Raw genomic sequence first — 22712 nt, forward strand, 5'->3', positions numbered from 1 at the left:
CACTCAACACCTCCCACTCACTCCTTGAAAGTGATTTATAAAATCCATGAGAGGCTGGCAAGTGGTGCAAGACTGGCTCATCTAACAAGGATTGTTCTGTCCCTGAGTATCTCACCCCAACACAAAGGGACCTTTCCCTCCCCTAGAAATCAAAATATTTTATATTCACAGCTCCTGCACACCCTCACCTCCCACCTGAGGATGAAGGACCCAGTGACCTCACCCCTGATTTTAACACAGTCACTTTTTTGTTTCACATCATCCTTATAAAAGCCCAGCACAGTTTTGTTTCACATCATCCTTATAAAAAACACACAGTTTTGTTTCACATCATCCTTATAAAAGCCCAGCAGCATCAGATGTATGCTATTAAATGCAACTGTATGTGCCTAGCAGAACTGACCACGCCATGAAACTCTTCTCATCCTTTCATAACTCAAAGAAACAGCCAGATAAAGTGGCAGTTTAATGGTTTTCCAAGCCTGTTACAAAGATTTGACATGTCACAGCCACCTTAGTATTCCCAGTTTGAGATGGGATGAAAAAAAGAAAGGCTCCATGGCATCCTCATATATTCAGAGCTAAATTATGTTCAGAAGGAAGAGGTTTTCCTGAACTAGCTCAGAGAAGGCAGCCCCAGGGATCTGCCAGCACTCAGCAGCAACCCCAACAGCCTCTGCTGTAACTGCAGAGCCCAAGGCAGGTCCGTGTGGGCTCCATCTCCTCGCAGCAGAGCCCTGCTGAGCTGGTGTGGTTATTGCAGCTGAGAGATTCCTTCAGCCTCAGGGGCCATTGAGAGACAAGACACATTTATTACTTCATATTTTGTTTTTCTGCCAGGGAAAACAAACTGCTGGTTTACATATAAACACTGTTCCAGTCAAGCAGGGAAGAGAGCACTTTATGCCCCAGTGTATTCCCTTTGAGAATAACGTGACAGAAAGCAGGTACCTTTGTGTACCAACAGACATAAAAGCTGAGACTACATTCACAGTAAATGGAGGATAATGTTTTGTTATTGCTTGATGTGAATGGAGGGCTGGGCTGACCAGAGAACTGCTCTGTTGCCAGAAGGAAGACAAGCCACTGCAAAATGTCACTTTGCTTGGTAACTGGCAGAGAGTAGGAACATAGCACAGATTTCCATCAGTACCCGAGGAAATAAGGTTGCATCTAAGGGCAGAATTTTTCTGACATAGGACCCAAAATAGTCCTTCAAAAATCCATCACCTGTTTGACTGAGACAACTGAGGAATCCAGATAGCCTCAACAGCAAGCCATCAGTATCACTAAACTTATCTCAACTAAGAGATCAATCTGCTTTAATAAGTAGTCCAGAATAAATGGAATGGACATAATAAGAGTTCATTAATTTTTAATAGTTCATAAAAATGAAAAAAAAACAACCCACTTAGACATTGCAGTTCCTGTTCATGTAGCAAAGAGCTCTCCAATTCAACCACTCTAAATGCCCACAGGACAATTTGACTCACTTTTCTCCAGGCCTTGGGTATGACAAGGGGAAGGTATGCTCTCTTCAGCAACCAACCACATTTAAAAAGTAACCACTATCATTCTTGGATTCTTCTCAAGGAGGGTTGGGAGCGGGAAGAGGTTCTATTCTGTTGCCTGTGGTAGCAAATTGATCTACCCAAGGGATTTCCATTCTGCCAGATGTCTTGAGAATGAATTATAATCCCTCCTAATTCATATGAATTAGCATCTTCCTGCTCAGATGATCTACAAATTCATTATCCTGTCCAGAGATACACAAAGCTACAACACAATTTCCAACAAACAAAGCTCTATATCTTGTCTAAATCTCTATTACTGCCATAGCCCACAACAGTGGCAGGATATCTGGAGTATTCCCTGTTTCATTCGCATGAATTTGGGAGAGCCAGAAGGACAACACACTGGCCAATCTACACAAAACTGAGCAAATCCACAGTTAATATACTCTGCCGAACCAGTTATCAAATGCAAGACTATTTTGTTCAATCATCCAGTCTGACCATCTTAGTGAACTAAGCAATTTCAGATCTCCTGCAGATACTGTCACTTTTCATCTCAGCTTCTGCATAAAACTCGGTAGGTGTACACAGCACAGCTTGCAACAGGCCTTCATGGTGTTCTGCTTCTTCCACCCTTACCAAAGTTACTAGGTAACTTAAACAGAACAACTTAAAAAAACTTAGTAGGAAACCCTTTCTGGCATTGCAAACACTCCAATCAAAACCTCATTCTCACAGTATACCTTAGCAGAAGACCAACTTTGCAGACTCTTTGGCAAGGGTTGTTTAATTGTTTTTTACATACAACTCAGTCCTCATCAGCAAAAGAAGCCTTCTCTTAAAAGACCCTACTTCTCTAAAAGGTACTTCATGCAACAGAAGGGGTGACAGTTTACTTTCTATGATGGTTTAATGTAGTAGGCAGCTAATATAAGTAGGCTTCTAAACACTTCCAATGACAAAATAGATTCAGATAGACACACACCTGGGTCTTGTTTACAGGTTAATCTGTTATCAGATTTGATGTGAGACACTGACTTAACATCACACAGTTTTTCAGCCTCCTGAAGTTTCATACACATTCTTGTTTGTTTCTTAGCTCAAGAACAAACCTATATGAAATATTCTCTGAACTATTTCAGCAACAGAAATTCACAGGTGAAGAAAACGCTACAGCAATTAAAAAAATTATAAATAATGCTCCAGAAGATATGCCATGGGACTTGCAGTTGTGAGCACAGTTTTGGACAGAAACATTGAACCTGAATCTCCAAGAAACACGAACCGAAAACAAAGCATCTTACCAGGAAAATATAGGACAGAAAAAAAATCGAACTGATACTATGTATGCAACTTGCAGAAAGCAGCAGTGACAGGGCACAAAAATGCAAGAGGAAAACTAAAGAGCTCTGCAGCTGGTTCCTTCTCTGAAGTTAGAGCAGACATCAGATTGCTTTTCCAGGATCCTTACACCCACACTTCTCTGAAAAACTACCAGGCAGCAAGGTCATGCTGTTATTTGTTGGTTTGAAAACAAAATTTGAAGTAAAGCAACTGGACAGGATAGTTTCACAAAGAGAAAGGGTGAGAGGAGACTCACAAAACAGCAGGTCACAAAAGCCAAAACTCCCCTCACCGCTGAGCTTGTAAATGGGTACCGTGATTTTATTAAAAAGCCAGCAGAGAACAGGATCTACACCAGCAAGATAGAATCAATATACCATGACCACTAGGTACTGCAAAAGGATTCCAGCACTTTAAAACATGCAGATCATTTTATCCAAAAAGCCTCAGGAGATCTTACCAATAAAATGCTTATAACATCGACAAGTTATTTTGTAAACCACAGCTCAAATCATTATTACATTAAGCATTCGCACTTAGTGAAACTTCTGCTTTGCAGTCAGGAAACTGGAAGTAGTTTACTTAGAGCTGATCCCTGAAAAAGCTTCCTGAAAGGCAGTAGGAAGCATTCAATTTATTTCAGATAAGCAACAGCTGAAATAAGCTTGACAATATTGTTGTCTGGGGGGGAAAAAAAAAAATAAAAATCAAGCATATTCATGAACCATACAGCCAAAAAAGCTGGAAACAGATGCTGGGAAGCAGTAACGAAAGTAGCAACATGCAAGACTTGAACTTTACAACCTCCTGGAACAGATTAGCACCAGTGAATCCAGAGTGCCAACAGACCATAAAATATATTCTAGTTTTTACATGAAATATACTTGGAAACAGAAGAAGTGCAGAAATTTATACTTCCAGGCAGCTTGTGTGGCTAAACACTGCACACGAGAGAAAAGGAGGCAGCAGTTTGAGGAGTGGAACATGTTGTGCTAGAATTCCCAACACCGGGACACTCTTCCAGGAATTTCCATCACTGCAAACGCTCCTCCAGGCTACAGGTCTATCTACCCCCATTTCTCCAGCCTGCATGGTTCCACAGTGAAGTTGGCAGGCAGCCAGTCTCAAGAGACTTCCCCAACCAGCACAAAGCAGATCAACCCGCTGAGCTCAAATCACCTTTCAGGTAACTAAAAAAAGTTGAGAATCACAAGCCATCTTCTGTCTGCTTTGGGGCTTACTGAAATGAAAGCCTCCTGGTGCTGAGACACAAATCTTCCCTCTAGCAATGCACTTCGTTATCCTTAAAGACTGCACAGAAAGTATTAGCACCAACTCTCAAGAGCTCCACAGCCTGTGCTGGAATACAAGGTGCCTCAAAGATAGGCCAAGTCTGCATGCTGCTCTCCAGAGCCCTTTACCTCATTACTCACCTTTTCAACTTATCTGACAATAATCACGTCAATGCAAACTGACAAGTTAACTCTAGCGAGGCAAGAGCCAGCATACTCAGATGCTTATTTAGAACTGTGTTTTGCTTCTTCATAACCTTCCCACAGACATGTTATCATCTACCTGAAATTTAACTTCATTCCTAGATGTCACCTCAACATCTGCTTCCTACTCAAAACCAAAGGTCCAGACTCTGAGACAGTTAGTGGAGCACTCAAGCTATCTTCAGATGGTTTTCTTCACCAAGGAAAGTTTCTGAAGTGTCAGTTCTCCCGCCCTATTTCTCCACTGCGAACTGCAACCAAGTCACACAAGAGTATTCACAACGATACCTCACAAAGACTTTCTGCTGTATTACAGATGATTGCCATGTGGTTACTGTCTCTCTACCAACCAGCACCATGAAAGTATCAATCAGATTTGTAATTGACTGTTCTCAAAACATCAGTTGTTTGAATAAGTCCAACAGTCCCACTGCTCAAACTAGATGCTGGAATTCCCCAAGAGCCAACTCTCAGATGAATGACACCTTGCACTTGGGTCCCAATCCAGCTGTCTTCTGCTCTGCAGACCAAGTGGCTCTTTGCCACCTTCAGCAGGAGTCTGCAATAAGATAAGTCATATCATGACAAGAAGGGCTGCAGAACAAGCCAATTTAGCTTCCCATTTTGTCCATTCAAACACCTAGATGATTCCTAGGAGAGATGATGAAACAGCAGCACCTATTCTATCTATGAATATGCCCCCCACTTCTAGGCTTAGGACCCAGAGGTGACATTTTGGGAACCAGTGTTTCATACTGTCTGTTCCGCCACCCTACCTACTCCATCCCCAATATAACCAGGGCTTAGGGTGCCAACAGGCAATTTCAGGTGAAATCCACCTCAATATTTCTTCAATAGCAAGGAGAACACATTCTTCAGAGACCATGCTTCACACTTTAGCCTCTTGCTATACATCTTCACTGTCACTTGACAGCAGTATCACGTTTTAAAGTAGCCAGACAACGCAAGCAAACCCGTATCACTCTCCACTGAGAAGAAAGGGACTATCACTCAAGTTTTAATGCCACGTCCCACTCAGACGGGAGACAAATGACTTAGATTCATAAATCCCCAACAGAGTGGACAACAGTGAGACAAGTCTCCAAGTCCATGCACAGACATTGACTAATTTTCCACAACGTACTAATTGACGAAGTATATAACAAGTTATGGCAAGCAATACAGTATGCCCTGTGTTACTTAACAATAATAAGAGAAAAGGCGAAAAAGAAGGAGAGAGAGAGAAAGAACAGAGAAAACAGGTCCAAGTTCCTCCATTGGCCATGTCTGAGTTCAACAGGGAAGCATCCATCTTCATGTCTTCTTTTTCCTTTCTATATTTCATTCCTCATTCCCCTAATTTATACACACTTTTCCTGTGTCTGTCCCTGAGGTCGACCCACCTGTACCACCTGTATGGGGAGGGATAGGCTGCTTCATGGGATGATGTAATTAGCATGATCTCACTGACTTCATTAGCATATGCAGAAATGTCAACTTTAACATGCATTTCATGGATAACGAAGCAATGGTCATTCACTGGACAGGTGGCCCCTGAACCCTGACCAGATGCACCAGAGCAGAGCCCTCCTGTCTCCCCAGGGCTCCCTCCTCCAGCCCAGCCTGTGCTGTCCAGGCAGCCTTATCAGCTCCAAACTCCACATGATCCACCCCGTGACTGTAGTTTTATTACTTGTGTTTGAGACATTCCTCGGCTGGAAGGGCCTCCACTTCCCCCCCACATTCTCTCTTTCTCAGACTGTTTTTCACAGTCTTTGTTTCTTATAGGCTTATTTCCCTCAGGCCTTGTTCCGGGGAGTTACAAGTTGTCTCACAGATACACTGCTACCTGTTTGACACAGCAAATAAAGTTTGTGGGGTTTTTTTAAGCTAAACTAAGTGGCCTCCTCACAACCACAATACACAAAAGAAAATCCTTCTTCAAATTTTGTGGTGCTATAAGAAGAACTAAGTCCCTTATTATCACCACCATTCCTCGAGGGTAGATAACACAAACGTTAGTTGACTGAGTAATGTAGCTTTGGCTGACCTAGTACAGACAGGCAATCATCACCCCTGACTGGTCTGGATCAGTTGCATTTTTTTTGAGAACTGGGGAAAAAAAAAAACACACGCTGAAGTTTTGTTATGTTGTGCTTACAAACCAAGAGATGATGCCTTTGCGCAAGGTTTGCTTTCCAAGGGGGGTGGGAAAGCAGAGTGTGGTCATGGAGAAATGGATTTGATACTATTTGTGTAACAGAACAAGTTTTAAACAAAAAGGAAACGATGTAGCCAACTTCCCTGATTCCACAGAACAGCTCCACCTCTACATACCTACCACCCAAACACTAAAACCAGGTGCTAAAAAGCACAGCTAGTAGAAATCCTCTAACGTTTATTTCTTCCTTTCTGGGCTGAGCAACACAGACACAGATTCAATGAAGTTTCTGCTCAGCAGCTGTTTTGAACAGAGCAGTGAGGACAGGATCTTATTCAAATCACAGAGATTATGAGAGGTTAATCCTCTTGACGCTGGCAACACAGACAACTCTGTCAGACGACCTGGTTCCCCAACCAAGAGGTGAACTAAGCAGTAATCCAAGCTGCCTCTTTTCTTCAATATTTCATTGAAGCCTTTATTTTATTTCATTAATAAAAAGTAGTTTGGGTGCAACACACTGAAGTGAGTTACTGTGTTCATGACTCTCTCAGAAGGTATATTCTGTTAGATTGTGCTTCCAGTTGCTTTGCTTTAAGGAGTTCCCTGCATGTTAGAGATTTCTCCTGAACTTTAAACTGGCTTATGATCAGAAGAGACAGCATCCCTACTCCTGAATTTGTGCCTGATTAGGAAAAAAAACGAAACAAAACAAAACACAGAATCTTCCAGAATTTTTAGATATAGGAGATAAATACTATTGGGCAGAGAACAAAGGAGGCCTCAAATTTTCAGTGCCATAAATTATCCTTCTCTCAAGTTCTACAAGGTTCAGAAATATATTCTTTTAGGTTAGTGGAAATGCCTTAATTGAATAAGGGAACAAAACCCATGCTATTTAATTTCACACAAAACAGACTTCAACTCATATATGCCCCCAGCTGCCAAAGATTAAGGAAATGTGCATAATGAAAGCCATATCCTTGCACCAGAAGGCAGGAAGACAGACAGACTGATAACATATTAGGTCTGCTAGGAGCCAGTCTGAGTTGGTAAACTGACTTTGCTGACAAACCAATAGTCCAACTAATTTATAAGAAAAGCTTCAGTGAAAAAAAGAAAAAAAAAAAAAAAGACAAGGAAAGAATTTTAAAACAACACCAAAATTTAAAAATTAAAAAGCCCCCAAAATTTAAACAAAATTTCCGGTTCGGAAACAAAATGAATGGATAAATTGGTTTGTTTGGGGCTTTTCTTATTTTGAGAATAGTGTACACCTCTCTACAGAATAATTTCTTCCAAGACACAGAGCATATGCAGCTGCCGCTCAGACTTTGTCTGCACAGGTAAAAGCCACTTAAATGGCCACATTCTTGCCAGGGTTATTAGTTCGAATCACACAGCCTGGTCACAGCAAGGTAATAGCTGCTATAAGACACGAGTACTCTCATACCAAACAAAGAAAAAGCAGTAATTACGGATAGAATAAAACAACTTGTGTGCTTTTCGTTTGGCTGGTGTGTGCTTCTCTCCTCAGTCAACAAAACCACTGAAGTCATCTGTACAGCCTCCCAAATGACTCAGATTTCCACACTCCCTGTTCAGATTTAGTTTAAACGAGATGCACCCTGGAAGAAGAGTTGCTGACTAACCACATCACAAGTGATCGCCACCTAATCACAGCCTTGGTATATTTTCTGGTAGTTTCGATTTAAATTACAGGATTGCAAGCAATCAACCAACTGGAACACAGCTACTTGTCAAGCAGGACTGAGCACAAACTTGCCCTGAAAAGCACTGAGCTAAAAACTGATAGGAACAAATATCATTACTCAGCTTCAGAAGTCTAGCATATTCACCAAAAGAAAAACTCCAAAATAAAGTAACAGGACAGTTGTGGTGGATTCAGTAACTTTTTTTTTTTTTTCTTTTAAAGCAAAAAACATTCCACCATACTACAATAAATAATAAACTCCCAGGAAAAAGAGCACCTGTGCTTTCCCACACCAGATAATGAAGAGGGAATGGTCTAGTTTGAAAAATAGTTTTAATGAAATTATTAATATTGTGTTACTTAAATATTTACTTGCTTGAGTTCACAAACCAGAGAAAAGATTAATATCTAGAAGATAAAAATAAGGTGACTGTGAGCATCAAGAAGGAGTAAAGGAACTGTTTAGGATAATGAGTTACGGTGTAAATTAATGAGACTCCCAGGCAGGAATGGGAGATGTAGTACAACACCGCAGACTAATTCTTTGGCAGCCTGACTTTACTTTAGAATTCACAAACTGCTCAAACAGTTCTGGTCCATGGAAGACACACAAATTGCAGAAGCAGGGCAGTCAGAATGGCACTAACATTTTTGCCCTTTGTTTGTTTGTTTAAGGTCTTGGGACATTGGTCACTTGCAATATTCCCCCAGAAGGAACATGAAAAGGATGGTTTGACAGTGTTTGGGTTTTTTCAAGTGAATTTTGTATAGACAGAATGTGTTTTATAAATTCAGCCTAGAGACTGATACCCAAGGCAACCACATGATTTTAACTCCATCTGGAAGAAACAGCCAAATGGCTGCTCCCCATGGCATTTTTGCAGTATCTGAAGGAGCTGCATCTCCCAAACACAATTAGCATTCTCCTGCCAATACTTTTGTTTTGACACAGCATGTACACAAAGAACTGAACCACAACCAGGTCTTACTAATGACAAGGATTTTGCCCAAGACTGTTCTCCTGAAACCTATACTGTTTGCTTGCATTTAGGCCTCCATAAAAATCCAAGTGACATTCCATCAGTCTAAATGGCAATAAAATCAAAATCATTAACTAAAATAAACATTCCTAGGTAACAATCAAGTATGAGCATGTTCCCTCACATGTAGTTTGGTTTTCTATTATTAAAATTTATAAATAAACAAGATGCTACAACAAAGTATTACCTTAGTACAGTTTGTCTACAGCAAGTAGTTTTCAGAGCAGTAATTCACATCATAACGAAGTTAGTGCTGTGAGGTTCATAAGACTGCAAGGGCCCTTCGGGGTCACCAACTCTAATGTTGGTTCTCCCATCACCTGTACCACTTAAGCCATTCAAAATGATTCCTGACATCCAGTCTACACTTTAATTAATAGCACAGTCATACCTTCTACATCTTATGTCAACACTATTCTCCATCTTAATGTTTTTCCTCACCCTGTGCTTAATTTCCTGATGTTTTTAATGGACAAGAGTCATAGATCTCATCAGGTTCTGTTTATCAGCACCATGGGGCTAGGCCACAAGGACACCCCCCAATGCTTTTTCTTTCACTAAGCTTTGCATTTTTCAGAAATTGTTGTCACTTGCCTTTAAGTACATAGCTCTTCTACACAGTATCAACTCGTTTTCATTATTGCTGTCCTCAGGGCCATTACATTATATTTATCTACTTCCAAACTGATAATGTCATTAGGACTTGTCTTAAAAACAACTTTGACACATACATTCCTACTTTTCTTGCCACATCACAAGTAGAAGTCATCTATCTGCTTCTCCCACCAGTCTTTCTTTTAAAAAGTCTGCTATGATAATTTGTGAGATATTATAAAAGTCCAAACAGATGCGTGCTTTCATCTAGAAACAGGTTAGCCCAGCACAATATTCCTCTCGCAAACCCACGCCACATTTTATACCTGATGACCTTCCATACTGCTTCCACCAGACTATAAAGTTTTTATTATTCTCTCTTTAAAATTTATTTTAAACATCCCATATTATCACAGTCTTGCCTGCTTTTGAAGTCAAGACCTGTACTTACACATGTTTATCGCCCATCTCCTTATCTTCCTGTCAAGCCACAGAAACCACCTTTCTCGTTCTCCAGTTAGGTGATGCCACTGATTACCTACAGCAGTAGTTAAACTTTTGCTAACAGCTCTGATCTCAAGCACTGCATGTTTTAGCACTCTGGGCTACAGATTAGCAGACACAAATTCAAGGTTTTAACAGTTTTGTCCCACCCTGTATATCCGCACATTATTTTAAGTGTCATTCTCGTCAGAAACAATTCAGGTCATACCCACATCATCTTTGTTCAACTCCCTGTCCTTAGACACAGCAGCCGGACTCCTTCCTTTGTGAGACTGGTTGTTTCTCCTTTTCACTTGTGTTATCTATTTTAATACCTTTTGCAAGACAGCACCTTGTCTGCTGAGGTGGAAGACCCTGACTTAGTCCTGGACTTCCTGATCCTCAAGATACACCTTCCTTTTACAAACTGCTTTGTTGCCCACACCTCTCAGAGGTTCTGTGTTTGCTCACCAAGTCCTGACGCAATAATGATCAGGTGAATCATCAGCTCTGGGTCATTTCCTAGGTGGAGCCTTTTCTGTTATTTGAGATGCTAATATTTACCCCCAGAGCTTCACTGAATTTCATGAACTCCTCTGTATCCAAGCTCCTCACTTCACCAAAAAGCTTATTTTCTCTAGAGGTTTGACAGTTACTGGTCTACACGTTTATCTGTTTAACTTAACCTAGTTTAAGCTGCGATCAGCCAAACCAAGTTCACTTCTACATTCAGCTTCCCTGAAGCATCTTCTGTGCTTCTTAAAGCCACACCTACAGTTAACTCCATCAATTATATGGCTTCAGTTGCTATCTGATGATGAAACTGTCAGATAACACAGCTCTCTGTACCCAGCCATTCACTCTCTGGTGTGGGGAGTTAGTCTCTGACAGTGACAATACCCAGAAATACTTCTCTCTAACCATATTATGAGATTTCTACCCACATTTAAATCCTGGACTACGTGCAGTAGATCTCCTGCGCTATCACAGCAAAATCTCTTATCAGCTCTTCCCCAAGCAATTTCAGCCCAGCTGGTTCTCTTTATCCACACTAATGCCGCTTTACAATTTTGCATCACTAACACACAGTGGAATTTTCCCAGTCACCTTTATTCCTCTCTTTACAGAGTAGCACATCCCCTCCAACATACCTGTTCCCCTCGTAACTCACACTCCTCGTGGCTCCTGCTAATCTTATGAGGACTAGTTTCAAGTCCTACACCAATAGCCTCCTTCCCACCAATTCAGTCACAAGCTCCCCACTATGCTTTACAATATTAACGTGTTTGCAGCCCCTTGGAAACAAACACCAAACTACTAATTAAAATGTTTTTCTGTTCGTACTTTATATAACTGCATCAGTTGTCATTTCAGGATCATGTAATCCCTATTTCATCTCCAACACCTGCTCTTTCCTGATGTTCTCTAAGAAAAAAAAATACAATGCAGGCCCTCAGCAAACATGCACAGGGTTAACGCATACATATTCAGACTTTTGTCCTGTGCTGCTCTGCTCCAATAAAGCCTGAAAACATTTCTATATCGACTAAAGTGTCAGATACATACAGAACAGCAACTTCAAACTCAAGTCTACAATAAAAGTAAAAGGTTTGTCGGTAGAGCTCTGTTAAACCACACTCCTCCCACCTAGTCAGTGTAACAAAATAGTGATTTAACACTGCAACCCAGTAGGTCATGGCATGTCATGACCTTTTTTTAACCATGGAAGAATATGTAAACACTTCTCATTGTAGTCAGATTAGTCAATACAACAGCTACATACCTCTACTCAAGTAACAGACATAACCAAACTCCATTCTTACCAATCCTTCAGTATTGGAAGAGTGAGGAGTACATACTTCATAATAGCCTCTCCAATCTAAGGAAAGGCACACCAACCTCTGCTGTTGTGATGTTCAAGTTAAAAAAAAAGTTCACTCTAAAAAGCATAAATTTGTCACATAGATGATAAACAACATAAAGCTGCCAAGAACTACAGAAAATGCTTCATCAATTTTAATTCAGAATCTGAACTTTTTCTAGAAGACTCTATGCTGTTACACTGAAAAGTACTATGCCTCACAGAGGGTCATATTAGATGATTACAACAATTCATTCTGGCCTTGTAACTGTGGAGTTCCTAATCAGCTAATCGCCTCAAAAAATCTCCTACTAAAATGGAGCATACACAGACTCCACTTACTTAATTTGATATGTCAAAATCTAATAAAATTTTGCACATGCAGCAAGTTATACTAGGTAGGAAAGGCTAAAACAAAATTATCATTTCACATCTATTTTTCCCTTCCCACCAATCCATACCCATGTTGCATGCCAACTCAAATAACATACTACAAGTTTAGATTCAGATTGGGAGTTCAAGGCTGGGGGATGTTTGAACCAGAAAATAACAAGAATTAATTTTGTTAAAAAACAATACTTTATTTATCTATGAAATGGCATTATGATTTTGGTAGAGTTAGAATTCTCATATCCAAAAACCAAGGCAATATCAGCTTTCTAGTAATTTATGGCACCTCATACTCTCAAAGAAGAGCCACATGAAATATGCTTTCCACAGAGGCCAAACAATCTTCTGAAGAACACCACCTGCTTGCCTTTAAAGAAGTCTCAGAACAAAGAATAACTCATGAAATTGGGAAGGTGAACAAAATAGGAATAACAATTTTCTAAAAATGTGTAGTAGATCACACAGCAGTCAAATTCCTTCCTCACCCAAAGCTACCATGACATCATTTCAATTATCATCTGGTACTCCTGGCCCTACAGGAAAAAACAGCTATTAAAGATTTCCAGAATAACAGTTTTTACATCTTCAGAGTATGATTTCAGCCATAACACTCCACAGAGACTTAATTTGCAAAGGACTGTAGTTGTTGCAACAGAAGACTGTGACAACTAGATGTGAATCACCACAGGTACTGAAAATCTGAAGTCCCTGGACATTTCCTGGAAACAAGTTCTGAGGTTTATACAAGCCCTCAGGAAAACAAAATCTCTCTAAAGGGTTTCTCTCTAGAAATCTAAATATCTGCATATTCACATATATATATTTATTCCTTGAAAACTGCTATATTTGCTAAGCAGAAATACTCAGTTTACAACATAGGTTAAGTGAAATTTGACCCAGAGTTGCTTCATGCTTAGTCTTTCCATCACTACCTGACTATATGAAACTGTTTTGAAATATCATTAAGACATAGAGAAATTAAAAAAAAACCCAAACACCTCAAACAAAAACAACAGAACACAAAACTCTGAAAGAACCCAGTTTACACTGCAGTCTTTAAATAATCTGGTCAAGGATTTGCTGAAAAACAAATGTTTTCAGTAAATATCTTGTGATACTCAGGATGCTAACCATCAGTACACAGCAGAATAAATCACACAGCTCCCCATGCTTGAAGTTGATAAAGCTGTCTGGCCTCAATGAGGTATCCAGTGGCACAAAAAATAAGATAAATCTATTACAACTCCAAAAATTATGGCAAGCCAAGAGAGGTGGCAACAGAAAAGTCCCGTGAAGGTTCAGAAGCACAGTACACCTTCACCAACACATGAGGCTCCGTATCAGTGCCCGAACCCGGGTGTTTGCTCGCTGTGCGCAGCACCACTACCCAGGCCCCTTGCCAGCTCAAATGCAGCCCTGGTACAGCTGAGCAGAAAGAATGACTGGTGGCACAAATACACTAAAATGCGAGACAGCAGCACAACACAGGGCAGTTTGCTACAACCCTTGTTTTTTCCCAAAACAATCAACTGTCTCCCAGCCCAGGCCTTGGACAGCAGCCCTATATCATCCTCATAAAGGTTTCAGGGGATGCAGTACCTGCATCAGCTCATTTTGCCTTATTCAAGCATGGCTGCACCCCTGCCACTGGGCCTGCGGTACTGTGCTGCCATAAAAGCTTAAAAGAATCAAGGGTTTAATGGGCCACTAAACTTAGCTCCAGACCCAAACACTATTCCTCAGGAGAGGCCAAAGATGACAGCCAGTTGGTTATATGTTGCAGATTTCATCTGGACAGAGAGGTGATGCCAGAAGTCTTTTAGATTTTTTTTTTTTTTTTATGATGTTTCTTCAACTGAGTTTTACTACATTGGCCTGAGCTGAGAAAATAAGCATTGAGTATGCCAATACTCAAAAGTGTAATTCTGCAGTTATTTTATACTTAATAATTATGTCTCCATGGTGGAAGTGCTGGAGTCTGTTTAGCCAAGCGTTTAGCTGTAAAGAATTAAGAGAGTTAAGTCACAGGAGCTTTAAGTAATAAGGTTAAAACCAGTATTCCTTAAAGGGACACAGTCAAATCTGGAAGCCAAACTTCTTTCATAACTTGCCAGTGGTCTTAGGCTTGAGATTATCTCAAACAAGTCACCTCCTCAAACATGCCATTCCAGTGCAATTCACTTTCCGTTCATATGGGATGTTCAGAGCAAGAAAGCACATCAGGAATCTCAGTTCAGCATGAAGTTGTTGAAAGACCATACCTTCTCTACATTCCTAAATGCCCAAACTCCCCATATACAGGCAAGCAAAAAGGAAACAAAATCAGTTTTTTAATCCCTTTCAAACAGTTTCTAACCCATGCATCCTGTCCAGCAATGTTAAGGCCTTTACAAATTTAAGCCTGGCCAGAAAAAGTAAAATGTGCAAACAAAGCACGTCAGGTTTATATATACTTGACAACACCTCAATTTAATTTTCTCTCAGCACAGTATTTCCATCAACTGTCGGTCTCTGAACATGCTTCCATGCTGAATGCAGGTACCCAACTCACTTACAGTTCTTTCCAAATCCCACCCCAACTCATCTGACAAAAGGATGAACATATCGACACTCAAGAGCAGTGAGCTAGAGGGAACATAAACTGAGTCACAACCATTAGCTGGCAGCGTTTCCTCTCATTTTTAAGATGTCCTCGGCTAGCTGTCACAGAGACAGCATACCTGCCAGTACCATGCTCCTATTCATTGCACTTTCCACGACAGTAGGACATGAATCCATGTCATAACACAGTGCTTATGAAGTTCAACCAACATCAGTCAGAAAAATTCCTCAGCTGAGGACTTCTCATCCCATAGCCACAGCTGGTCTCTTGCACTCTGTGCTGGACAAGAAAGAAAAAGTCACTAACATCTGCAGGTAATCAGGATGTTATTCGTTAGTTAGAAGCATAATTATTCAAGTATTCAAAGTTAAGAATGAGGAAAATAATCTAAAAGGACGTTAAAGAATCTATTCCAAAAGCCTGGTGAAGGACGCAGGCATCTCGGCTTCTTGCGATACACCAAGTAAATCTCACTTGCATCTTTCCATTAAACTATCAACCAGAGGTTTCTTGGTTTAACTTTTTTTTTTTAAAATCTGGATTAAACTTGAAGCTTTCTTCCCAGCTGAACAAGAAATAGAAATGCTCATAGTATTTAACTAAATGTATTTAACTAAAATCTGTGAACTCATCACAGAAGACAGTATTAGTCATATAAAGACAGTTAAACAGAGAAATGCTGGAGAGTTCATATGCCTACAGCACTACTTCAGGTCTTTTAAAACTTGCAAATAGAGCTCCAACTCAAAAGCCATTAAACAGGAAAATAACTATTCTGGATCCCCCCTATAATTTACTCTTACAAAACAATTATTTAAGAGCTACCTGAAGTAGCTGTGATCAAATCAAATACAACTGATTTGTAGCAATACACAAGGGACATTTCAGAGTGGGTTAATTTCATAAAGCTGAGGATAATTATTAGAAAATTGACTGAGAATAATAAAATTGAACAAGACCTGTGATATTAGATGCAGGAATCATTTATTAAGAGTTTTCTACAGAGCCAAAAAGTCACTGCTCCTCAAGTAAAGAGGACAGCTGAAATCCATTCCATCCAGAGAGCTATAAGCCATGGTAAATATACAAGAAATAGTATCAATACAGGTTGGGTAGCCCGAGGTGTAGGAAGTTAGATGCAGGGCAAAGCCCAGCCTATTAATTGACTTACCTGCTAATGGTGAAGAAATAACAGGCATCCAATAAACATTTGCCCTGTGACGGGGGTGAGGCAAGTACCTGTGAGATTCAGTGAAGACGATGTTAACCATCCAAGATGCTAATAATAAAAATCAGAAGGTCTAGATAACCACCACTCAGGTGTCAGTGAGAAAGTTTATAGTCCGGTGACATTTGCTTTAAATACATCCTGAGAGATTAGATAACAAGCTCCAAGGAGAGCAGGGTATGACACCTGAGGTGGCACTCAGCGCACACTTGTAGGAGGACGGGTACCTACACATCACTGAGCACACCAGACATGTCTGAAACGTCTAAGGAGTAAAAGCTCCAAAAAGATTACATCTACTATTCAACACCAGTTTGGAAAAGCTGATTTAAACTACAGAGATTTAACACTGAGACTTTTTTGAGACATATGACTTAATACCACAGAATAGTGTCTTTAAAGTGTGAAATACATAATATGGTGGAAAGACAGTGTAACAGAGCAACAGTTAGCAACTGGAGAGAACAGTCATTAGTGGGGTTACTCATTGCAAGTGCCTTCCATGTTTCAACATTTTCGTTCCTAGACTGGGCATTTGCAGTTTATACAAAACCATGCAGGACACAGAACAGGCAAATAATGAAACCAGCACTGTGCACAGCAGCCTAGTCAGGTATAGGGAAGGCCTAAGAGAAAAGACAATCCTGCTAAATGAAGAGGGATCTGATCCAAACACCCAGGATATACCTTGTAGAATAGGAATCCGTATCACAGAAAGCATCTGCCAAATTTTACAGGTCACAGTAGACAAGCAAAACATTATTTCACAAAGTCCTTGGCAAAGATGGCTAATGGATGCACATCACACGCTGGCGATAGTAATAAAGCAGATTTCAGTTCTCCATTTAATGATGATGAGATCAACAGAGGAAAATTAAATGCAATTTCAAATTCCGTAGAAACTTTAGAAGTATGGTCAGAAAATAAAGATTGCAAAGATGAGCAAATTCAAATGGTCAAGAGAAACCTTTCAAACTACAGACCCCAGAAGTCTTTCCATCTAACAAGAGACGAGAATAACAAGTTGCTTTCACACACTCCCCACGAAGAAAATGCCAGGTACTAGTAAGCTTTAACCTACCAAAGAGGCAGAGTAGGGGAAGACCCTGAACACCCTCAGAGCAGCTCCCAGCCTGTTTGCAAGATCATACAATGAATTATCTGAATGAAAAAGCCAGAGAGCAAGAGATATTAGGCACATCACTCTGGTTTAAGCTCTCCTGGAACAGCACTGAGAACAGCTTTCACTGATTGATTAAAGTATTTTTCAAAACATCAAGTAAAATTTGATCACAAGGCATAAAAAAAATGCAGGAGGAAATTTAAAAGGAAATATGTAAAAGGATCATTTGCCATCAGACATACGCATTTCACATGCCTCCAAGTCAAATATTTGAAATAAGGTCCTGGATTTAAAAAAGCAGTTTCATTTGTTTGGACTTTATATGCCATTGTGTAAATTACAACTAGCCCTCAGACTGTTACAGTTGAAAATTAGGATCTTTCAGCATTTGGATTAAATACAGCACTTTGTTGTATATTAAAACCAGATGTTAATAACAACCTTATTAAATCTGACCTGGCAGATCCCAGACTGAAGGAGTCAGCTGAGAGGACACCAAGTGAGCAAGAAGAAAACAGACGCTATTCAAATTAAATAATCACCTCTACACACTTCCTTTACACTGATAATTACACCTCCTATACATTGAAAATTACACAGGGGTTTCAAGCAGCTCTTAGTTCCTAAATACTTAAAACAAAGACTCTATACTGTTCTTTGAAACTTCTGCAGTAAGTGTCCAAAGCTGAAGGAGAGAGTGTTTGAAACAGGAAAATAAATGACCACCTGTGCATCACAAGTCAAATGCGGTCTCTAGGTTTTAAATATTCCTACTATTTAAGAACAGAAGCAGCTTGAGAAGTTTTCTCTCCAATTAAGCTACCAATTACAGCTTTACAAACCCCATACTTAAGTCTCAATGCAGAGAAGCTCCTTTAGTGGCAAGGACTATTTTATCTTAGTGTTATTATCCCCATTTCTAACGTACTTCATTTTGTTCCAACACTACATATTCTGGTAGCTTCCTGACTAATTACAGCTAGAGAAAAGGAGTTCATGATACTTACATAGCAAATTCTTCACGAAGCATTATATTTTTATTAATACTCTACCTTTATAACCTGTACTTCTGCTACTGCTTTTAATGTCCAATTCTGTTGTTTTCCATTTTGATCTACACAGACAGGCAGGGTTTTTTTCAATTCTGTGAGCATTTCAGAATACTGTCACAACACAGCAATCCAATTATGCTATTGCTAAGGGTTCCATTTACAAGTGTGCAATGCAGGGAGCTCCAGCTAGATCTTCACCCTTGAGACAGAAAGAGCTGGAGGCACTGCATTCAGCACTACAGAGAGCACAGAGGTAAATTGAGGCTATTGCATCAGGGAGAGAAAAAAACCCAACCCCTCACATTTGATTACCACACTTCTGGTTATCAATATTTCTGAGTACTCCATAAGTCAGAAATGAAAACATCTTTGCTATGGTTAACACCCATTTCCGTTTTCCCTGTTTGCTTCTTTCACATGGATGTCAATAGTGTTCAATTTGGTGGACAGGTACTAGAACCCAAATTTTGCTGGCAATACAGGGATGCACAGTTAAATTCACTGGAGTAGTATTCCAACACTCCAGCTATACTGAGAGAAATGTCACCAGACAAGTAACTGTTTCTAACTCTTCAGAACAGGCAAAAAAAATAACGTCCCTAAACTCCAGACAGCCATTTCACACACCTGTCAAAATTTTAGACTGCTGGACCAGAAGAGATCACCTAACTCAACCTCCTAAGTATCTCGGGCACCAAATCCCACACAGATACTGCAGATCAGGCCCTGAGATAAAAGCACATTAGACAACAGCACTATGGCCTCATGGAACTTTGCCAGGTACGACGCACAGGGGTGAGGGAAGATCCCCACTGCCAATATCCTTGCAACAGCAAAGCATTTCAGACATTGATACAGTGAACAGGACAGACAGGTATGAGACAAAGAGTCACAGTTTTTACTGTAATTATCAGATGGGTAAGGTAGGTCAAGAGGTTAGGAACACAATGGCACTGAAAACACAGCATAAGCTGTTACAAAGCAGAGAGGAGGAAAACTAGAAGAGAATCATCACTGTCTTGAGACAGCTAGAGCTGGTGACAAAGTAAGACATAATAAAAGTGGTCAGGACAACGGTGCAAACAGAGCAAAGGAACTGATGACAGAGCACCCATAAACGGGTGATCCAACCTCAGCAGGGTCCTCCTTTGCTATGACGCTTGGAAGCTGCACTGAGATAGCAGTTATTTCTTTTGGTAAATCAGAAGACAGCAAAGATCAGAGTAAGAAGTATAATTAAGTTGAGATGTGAGGTAAAATCAAGACTTCCAAGAGAAGGCCAAGAAAGTTAATGATGCAAGATTGATGTGAAAAACTAGACTGCTTCACTGGGATTAGTTTTATTTAATATGTGCTATTTTCACAAATACAACACTAAATGCAAACTAATAAAGCAAACTATGCCAAGAGAAGATTATCAGACATAATCCAGACACAGCTGCTCCAAACAGGAGTGTATGCAATCTCTTTTGCACTTAAGCAGTAGAATCAAAACACAAAGAAGACTCTTCTGAATGCCTCAGTCATGTAATATTCAAGAATTGTTTTCTCCTTCACTTCACTGACACGCTCTGCATATTTTCCTGCTCCAAAGGAACCCCTTAATTTTCTCCTACAACAGCCTGTTACCACTGGCTCACTCCACACATCCTCTGAACACTTGCAGGTGAGCTCAGATGAGCTTAGATCTTCTGTCAGGTACTCCTACAGCAGAAACAGCTCAATGATTCTGAAAAATCCCAAAACCAACCAACCAACCAACAGCAAAAATCCACCAACCTGATTGGTTCTCTAAGAAGAAAATGTAAAAGAAATGTACTGCTAAACATGAGATCATGTATGTCAGCTGCTCTTTCAGGAACAAAGGCAACACTCAGACATGTTCGGTGTGCACTGTTTTAGATTAGCCATTCATTAAAATACTATTAATGTGCGTAATTGAAGGGGGAAAAAAAATAAATCAATGAATTACAACACTACCTTCCTGGCTGCCAGGCATCTTGTTACACAGCCACTTAGGGGTTTTTCCACACTTCCCTTTATCTGTTAAACTGTAATTCAGAGGCTATTAACAGTGTCCCACTCACACCTATATTTATTTCACGGGGGTTTTTATTGTCTGTCTTTTTCAAACACAGATCTACAGCATACAACCCCACATTACTATGCAGTCTTACATGTGCACCATTTTTAATGAAAAAAAAAAAAAGAGCAGCTTTTCCAGCTTTCTTATTAAGAGCTGCACTGTTTTCTCAGCAAGATTAGTTCATTTCAGTGGAAAAAGGAAATACCAAAAAAATTGACACTTTTTTTAAAAACCAAGGACAGTTAATAGAGCTTTCCTCTCCTTGCCCCAAAACTTATTCTTTTATATCTGCTCATGGTTATTTGTTCTGTTTTTCAGACTGCTCTACCTCAGCATACTTCCATTTTATGTTTAATGGTTCATAGTTGTGAGATCTCACCAGCTTTCGGTCATGGCTGTTTCAGAAAACATGTTTCTTCAAGTTAATTGACTACATTCTGCATTCTTATAATAAAGTTGCTCAATATAATCTATCTAAATTACTGCTGGTATGTTCTACTGTCCTAGCACAGCAGATGGAAAGATATAAGTTTGAGAATAATTCTCCATCACAGTCACCAGCCACCTCAAGTTTCTTCTTTAACTCTTTACACATAATCAAAGAAGCAGCCAAACACAAGAGTGCATCATTCCAGGCTGCTGGAATGCTTTTGTTCCAAAGACTCCACAGACCAAGAATTAATACCCTGAAAAAGCAAGATTCAATCATCCAATTCATATTCTTTCACTACTCTTTGTAGACAGAGTATAAATACATCTTTAACACAGCCAGCTCCAAGTGGCATCAAAACCAGATTTCTTTAAAAGACAGCCTCAGAACATTTTGAGGATGAAGAACCCAAAAGAATGAAGAAACACCTGTGATGCGTAAGCACCCCTGAGCTAATAAGAATCAGCTTCAGTGAAGACATTTTGGCAGAGCCTTGAAAATGGACTAGACAAGTCTACCAGAGATGCTCTGTGTGCAGCACAGTTCCCAAAGAACCACATCTAAACATTTTTAAGATAAACTTCACAATTGCACACCTCTCCCAACTTTTTTAACACAACAGATGTTTAATAAAAGGGCTGAAACTTACTTTAAAAACATTCTCCTACAAGAACAGCACTATCCCCAAAATAACACACACTCAATACTCCACTGGCATGTTTATATTAACACCATCATCAAAACAAGGATCGTGATTCAAAAAAAAGTGACGGACAGCTGGATGAAGAGCTGTTACCAATTCAGCGAACGTGAGCGGAAGAGGAGTTAAACTGTCAGCAGCACACCAGCGCCAGTTTTTCTATCAAACCTGGCAAAGGAGTTGAGAACATTAAAACTGCACTTCCAAGCTGCAGGGCACGGCTGGCATCCGGGGACACCCTGTGACCACAGCGTTCGGTGCAAAACGCTGGTGGGAGGCACGTCCCAGCAGCGTGAGCCCTGGCAGATGGTTTTCTACGGGGATTTTTTTTTTTTTGGCACAAAAGGGCAAGAAATTTAAGACTGGAGATAGAGAGCAAGCTGCCAGCGCTGTAACCCAGCCTGCATGAGAAAGTGCCGCCTTTCAGTAACCTGTTCAGCGAGGGAACGAGGCTTGATAGCAGGACGAGAAGATAATTAGTAACGTATCTGAAATAATAACGCATGCCACAGGCGGGTCTGCGGAGAGTAACAACCGCAGCGTTAAACCCAGCGACAGCAACCTGCTGCCTGCCGAGGACAGCTTCCCTCAGCGGCAGCGTTTCAACTCCAAACAAACTACCAAAGTCGAACGCGGGCTCCTCCTCGCTCCCGGGGTTTTGGTCCCGGCTGGGACCGCTGCTCCTCGACATCGCACCCGCTCCCTCGACTCTCCTCGCCCCGGGACGGGGGGTGCAGATGGGCGCTCCCGTCCTCGACGGAGCGCCGGGCTCAGCCGGGAGGGAGGGAGGTCGGTCACCGGGATGCCCGTCCCCGCTTCCGAGAGACACGGGTCGTTCCTTTAAGACACGACAAGCCCGAGCCCCACGCGCGGGTGAAGCCTCCCCGCCGGGCT

At 40.6% G+C, this 22712-nt stretch overlaps 1 protein-coding gene across 12 annotated transcripts in view; it reads right to left on the minus strand.

Annotated features, from left to right (window-relative positions):
* Window positions 1–12128, minus strand: part of UNC13B (unc-13 homolog B) — a 214126-nt gene extending 201998 nt beyond the window's left edge. For all 12 annotated transcript variants that reach the window (XM_026865696.1, XM_026865703.1, XM_026865705.1 and 9 more), the window contains exons 1-3: window positions 12117–12128; window positions 2496–2499; window positions 189–195 (exon numbers count right to left, since the gene is read on the minus strand). The gene's annotated coding sequence lies outside the window, so the exon portion shown is untranslated. The remainder of the gene's footprint in view (window positions 1–188; window positions 196–2495; window positions 2500–12116) is intronic.
* Between the last annotated feature and the right edge of the window lie 10584 nt (window positions 12129–22712).

Source organism: Athene cunicularia (genome assembly GCF_003259725.1).
Source record: "Athene cunicularia isolate RWA chromosome Z unlocalized genomic scaffold, athCun1 chrZ_part1, whole genome shotgun sequence".
NCBI lineage: Eukaryota > Metazoa > Chordata > Aves > Strigiformes > Strigidae > Athene > Athene cunicularia.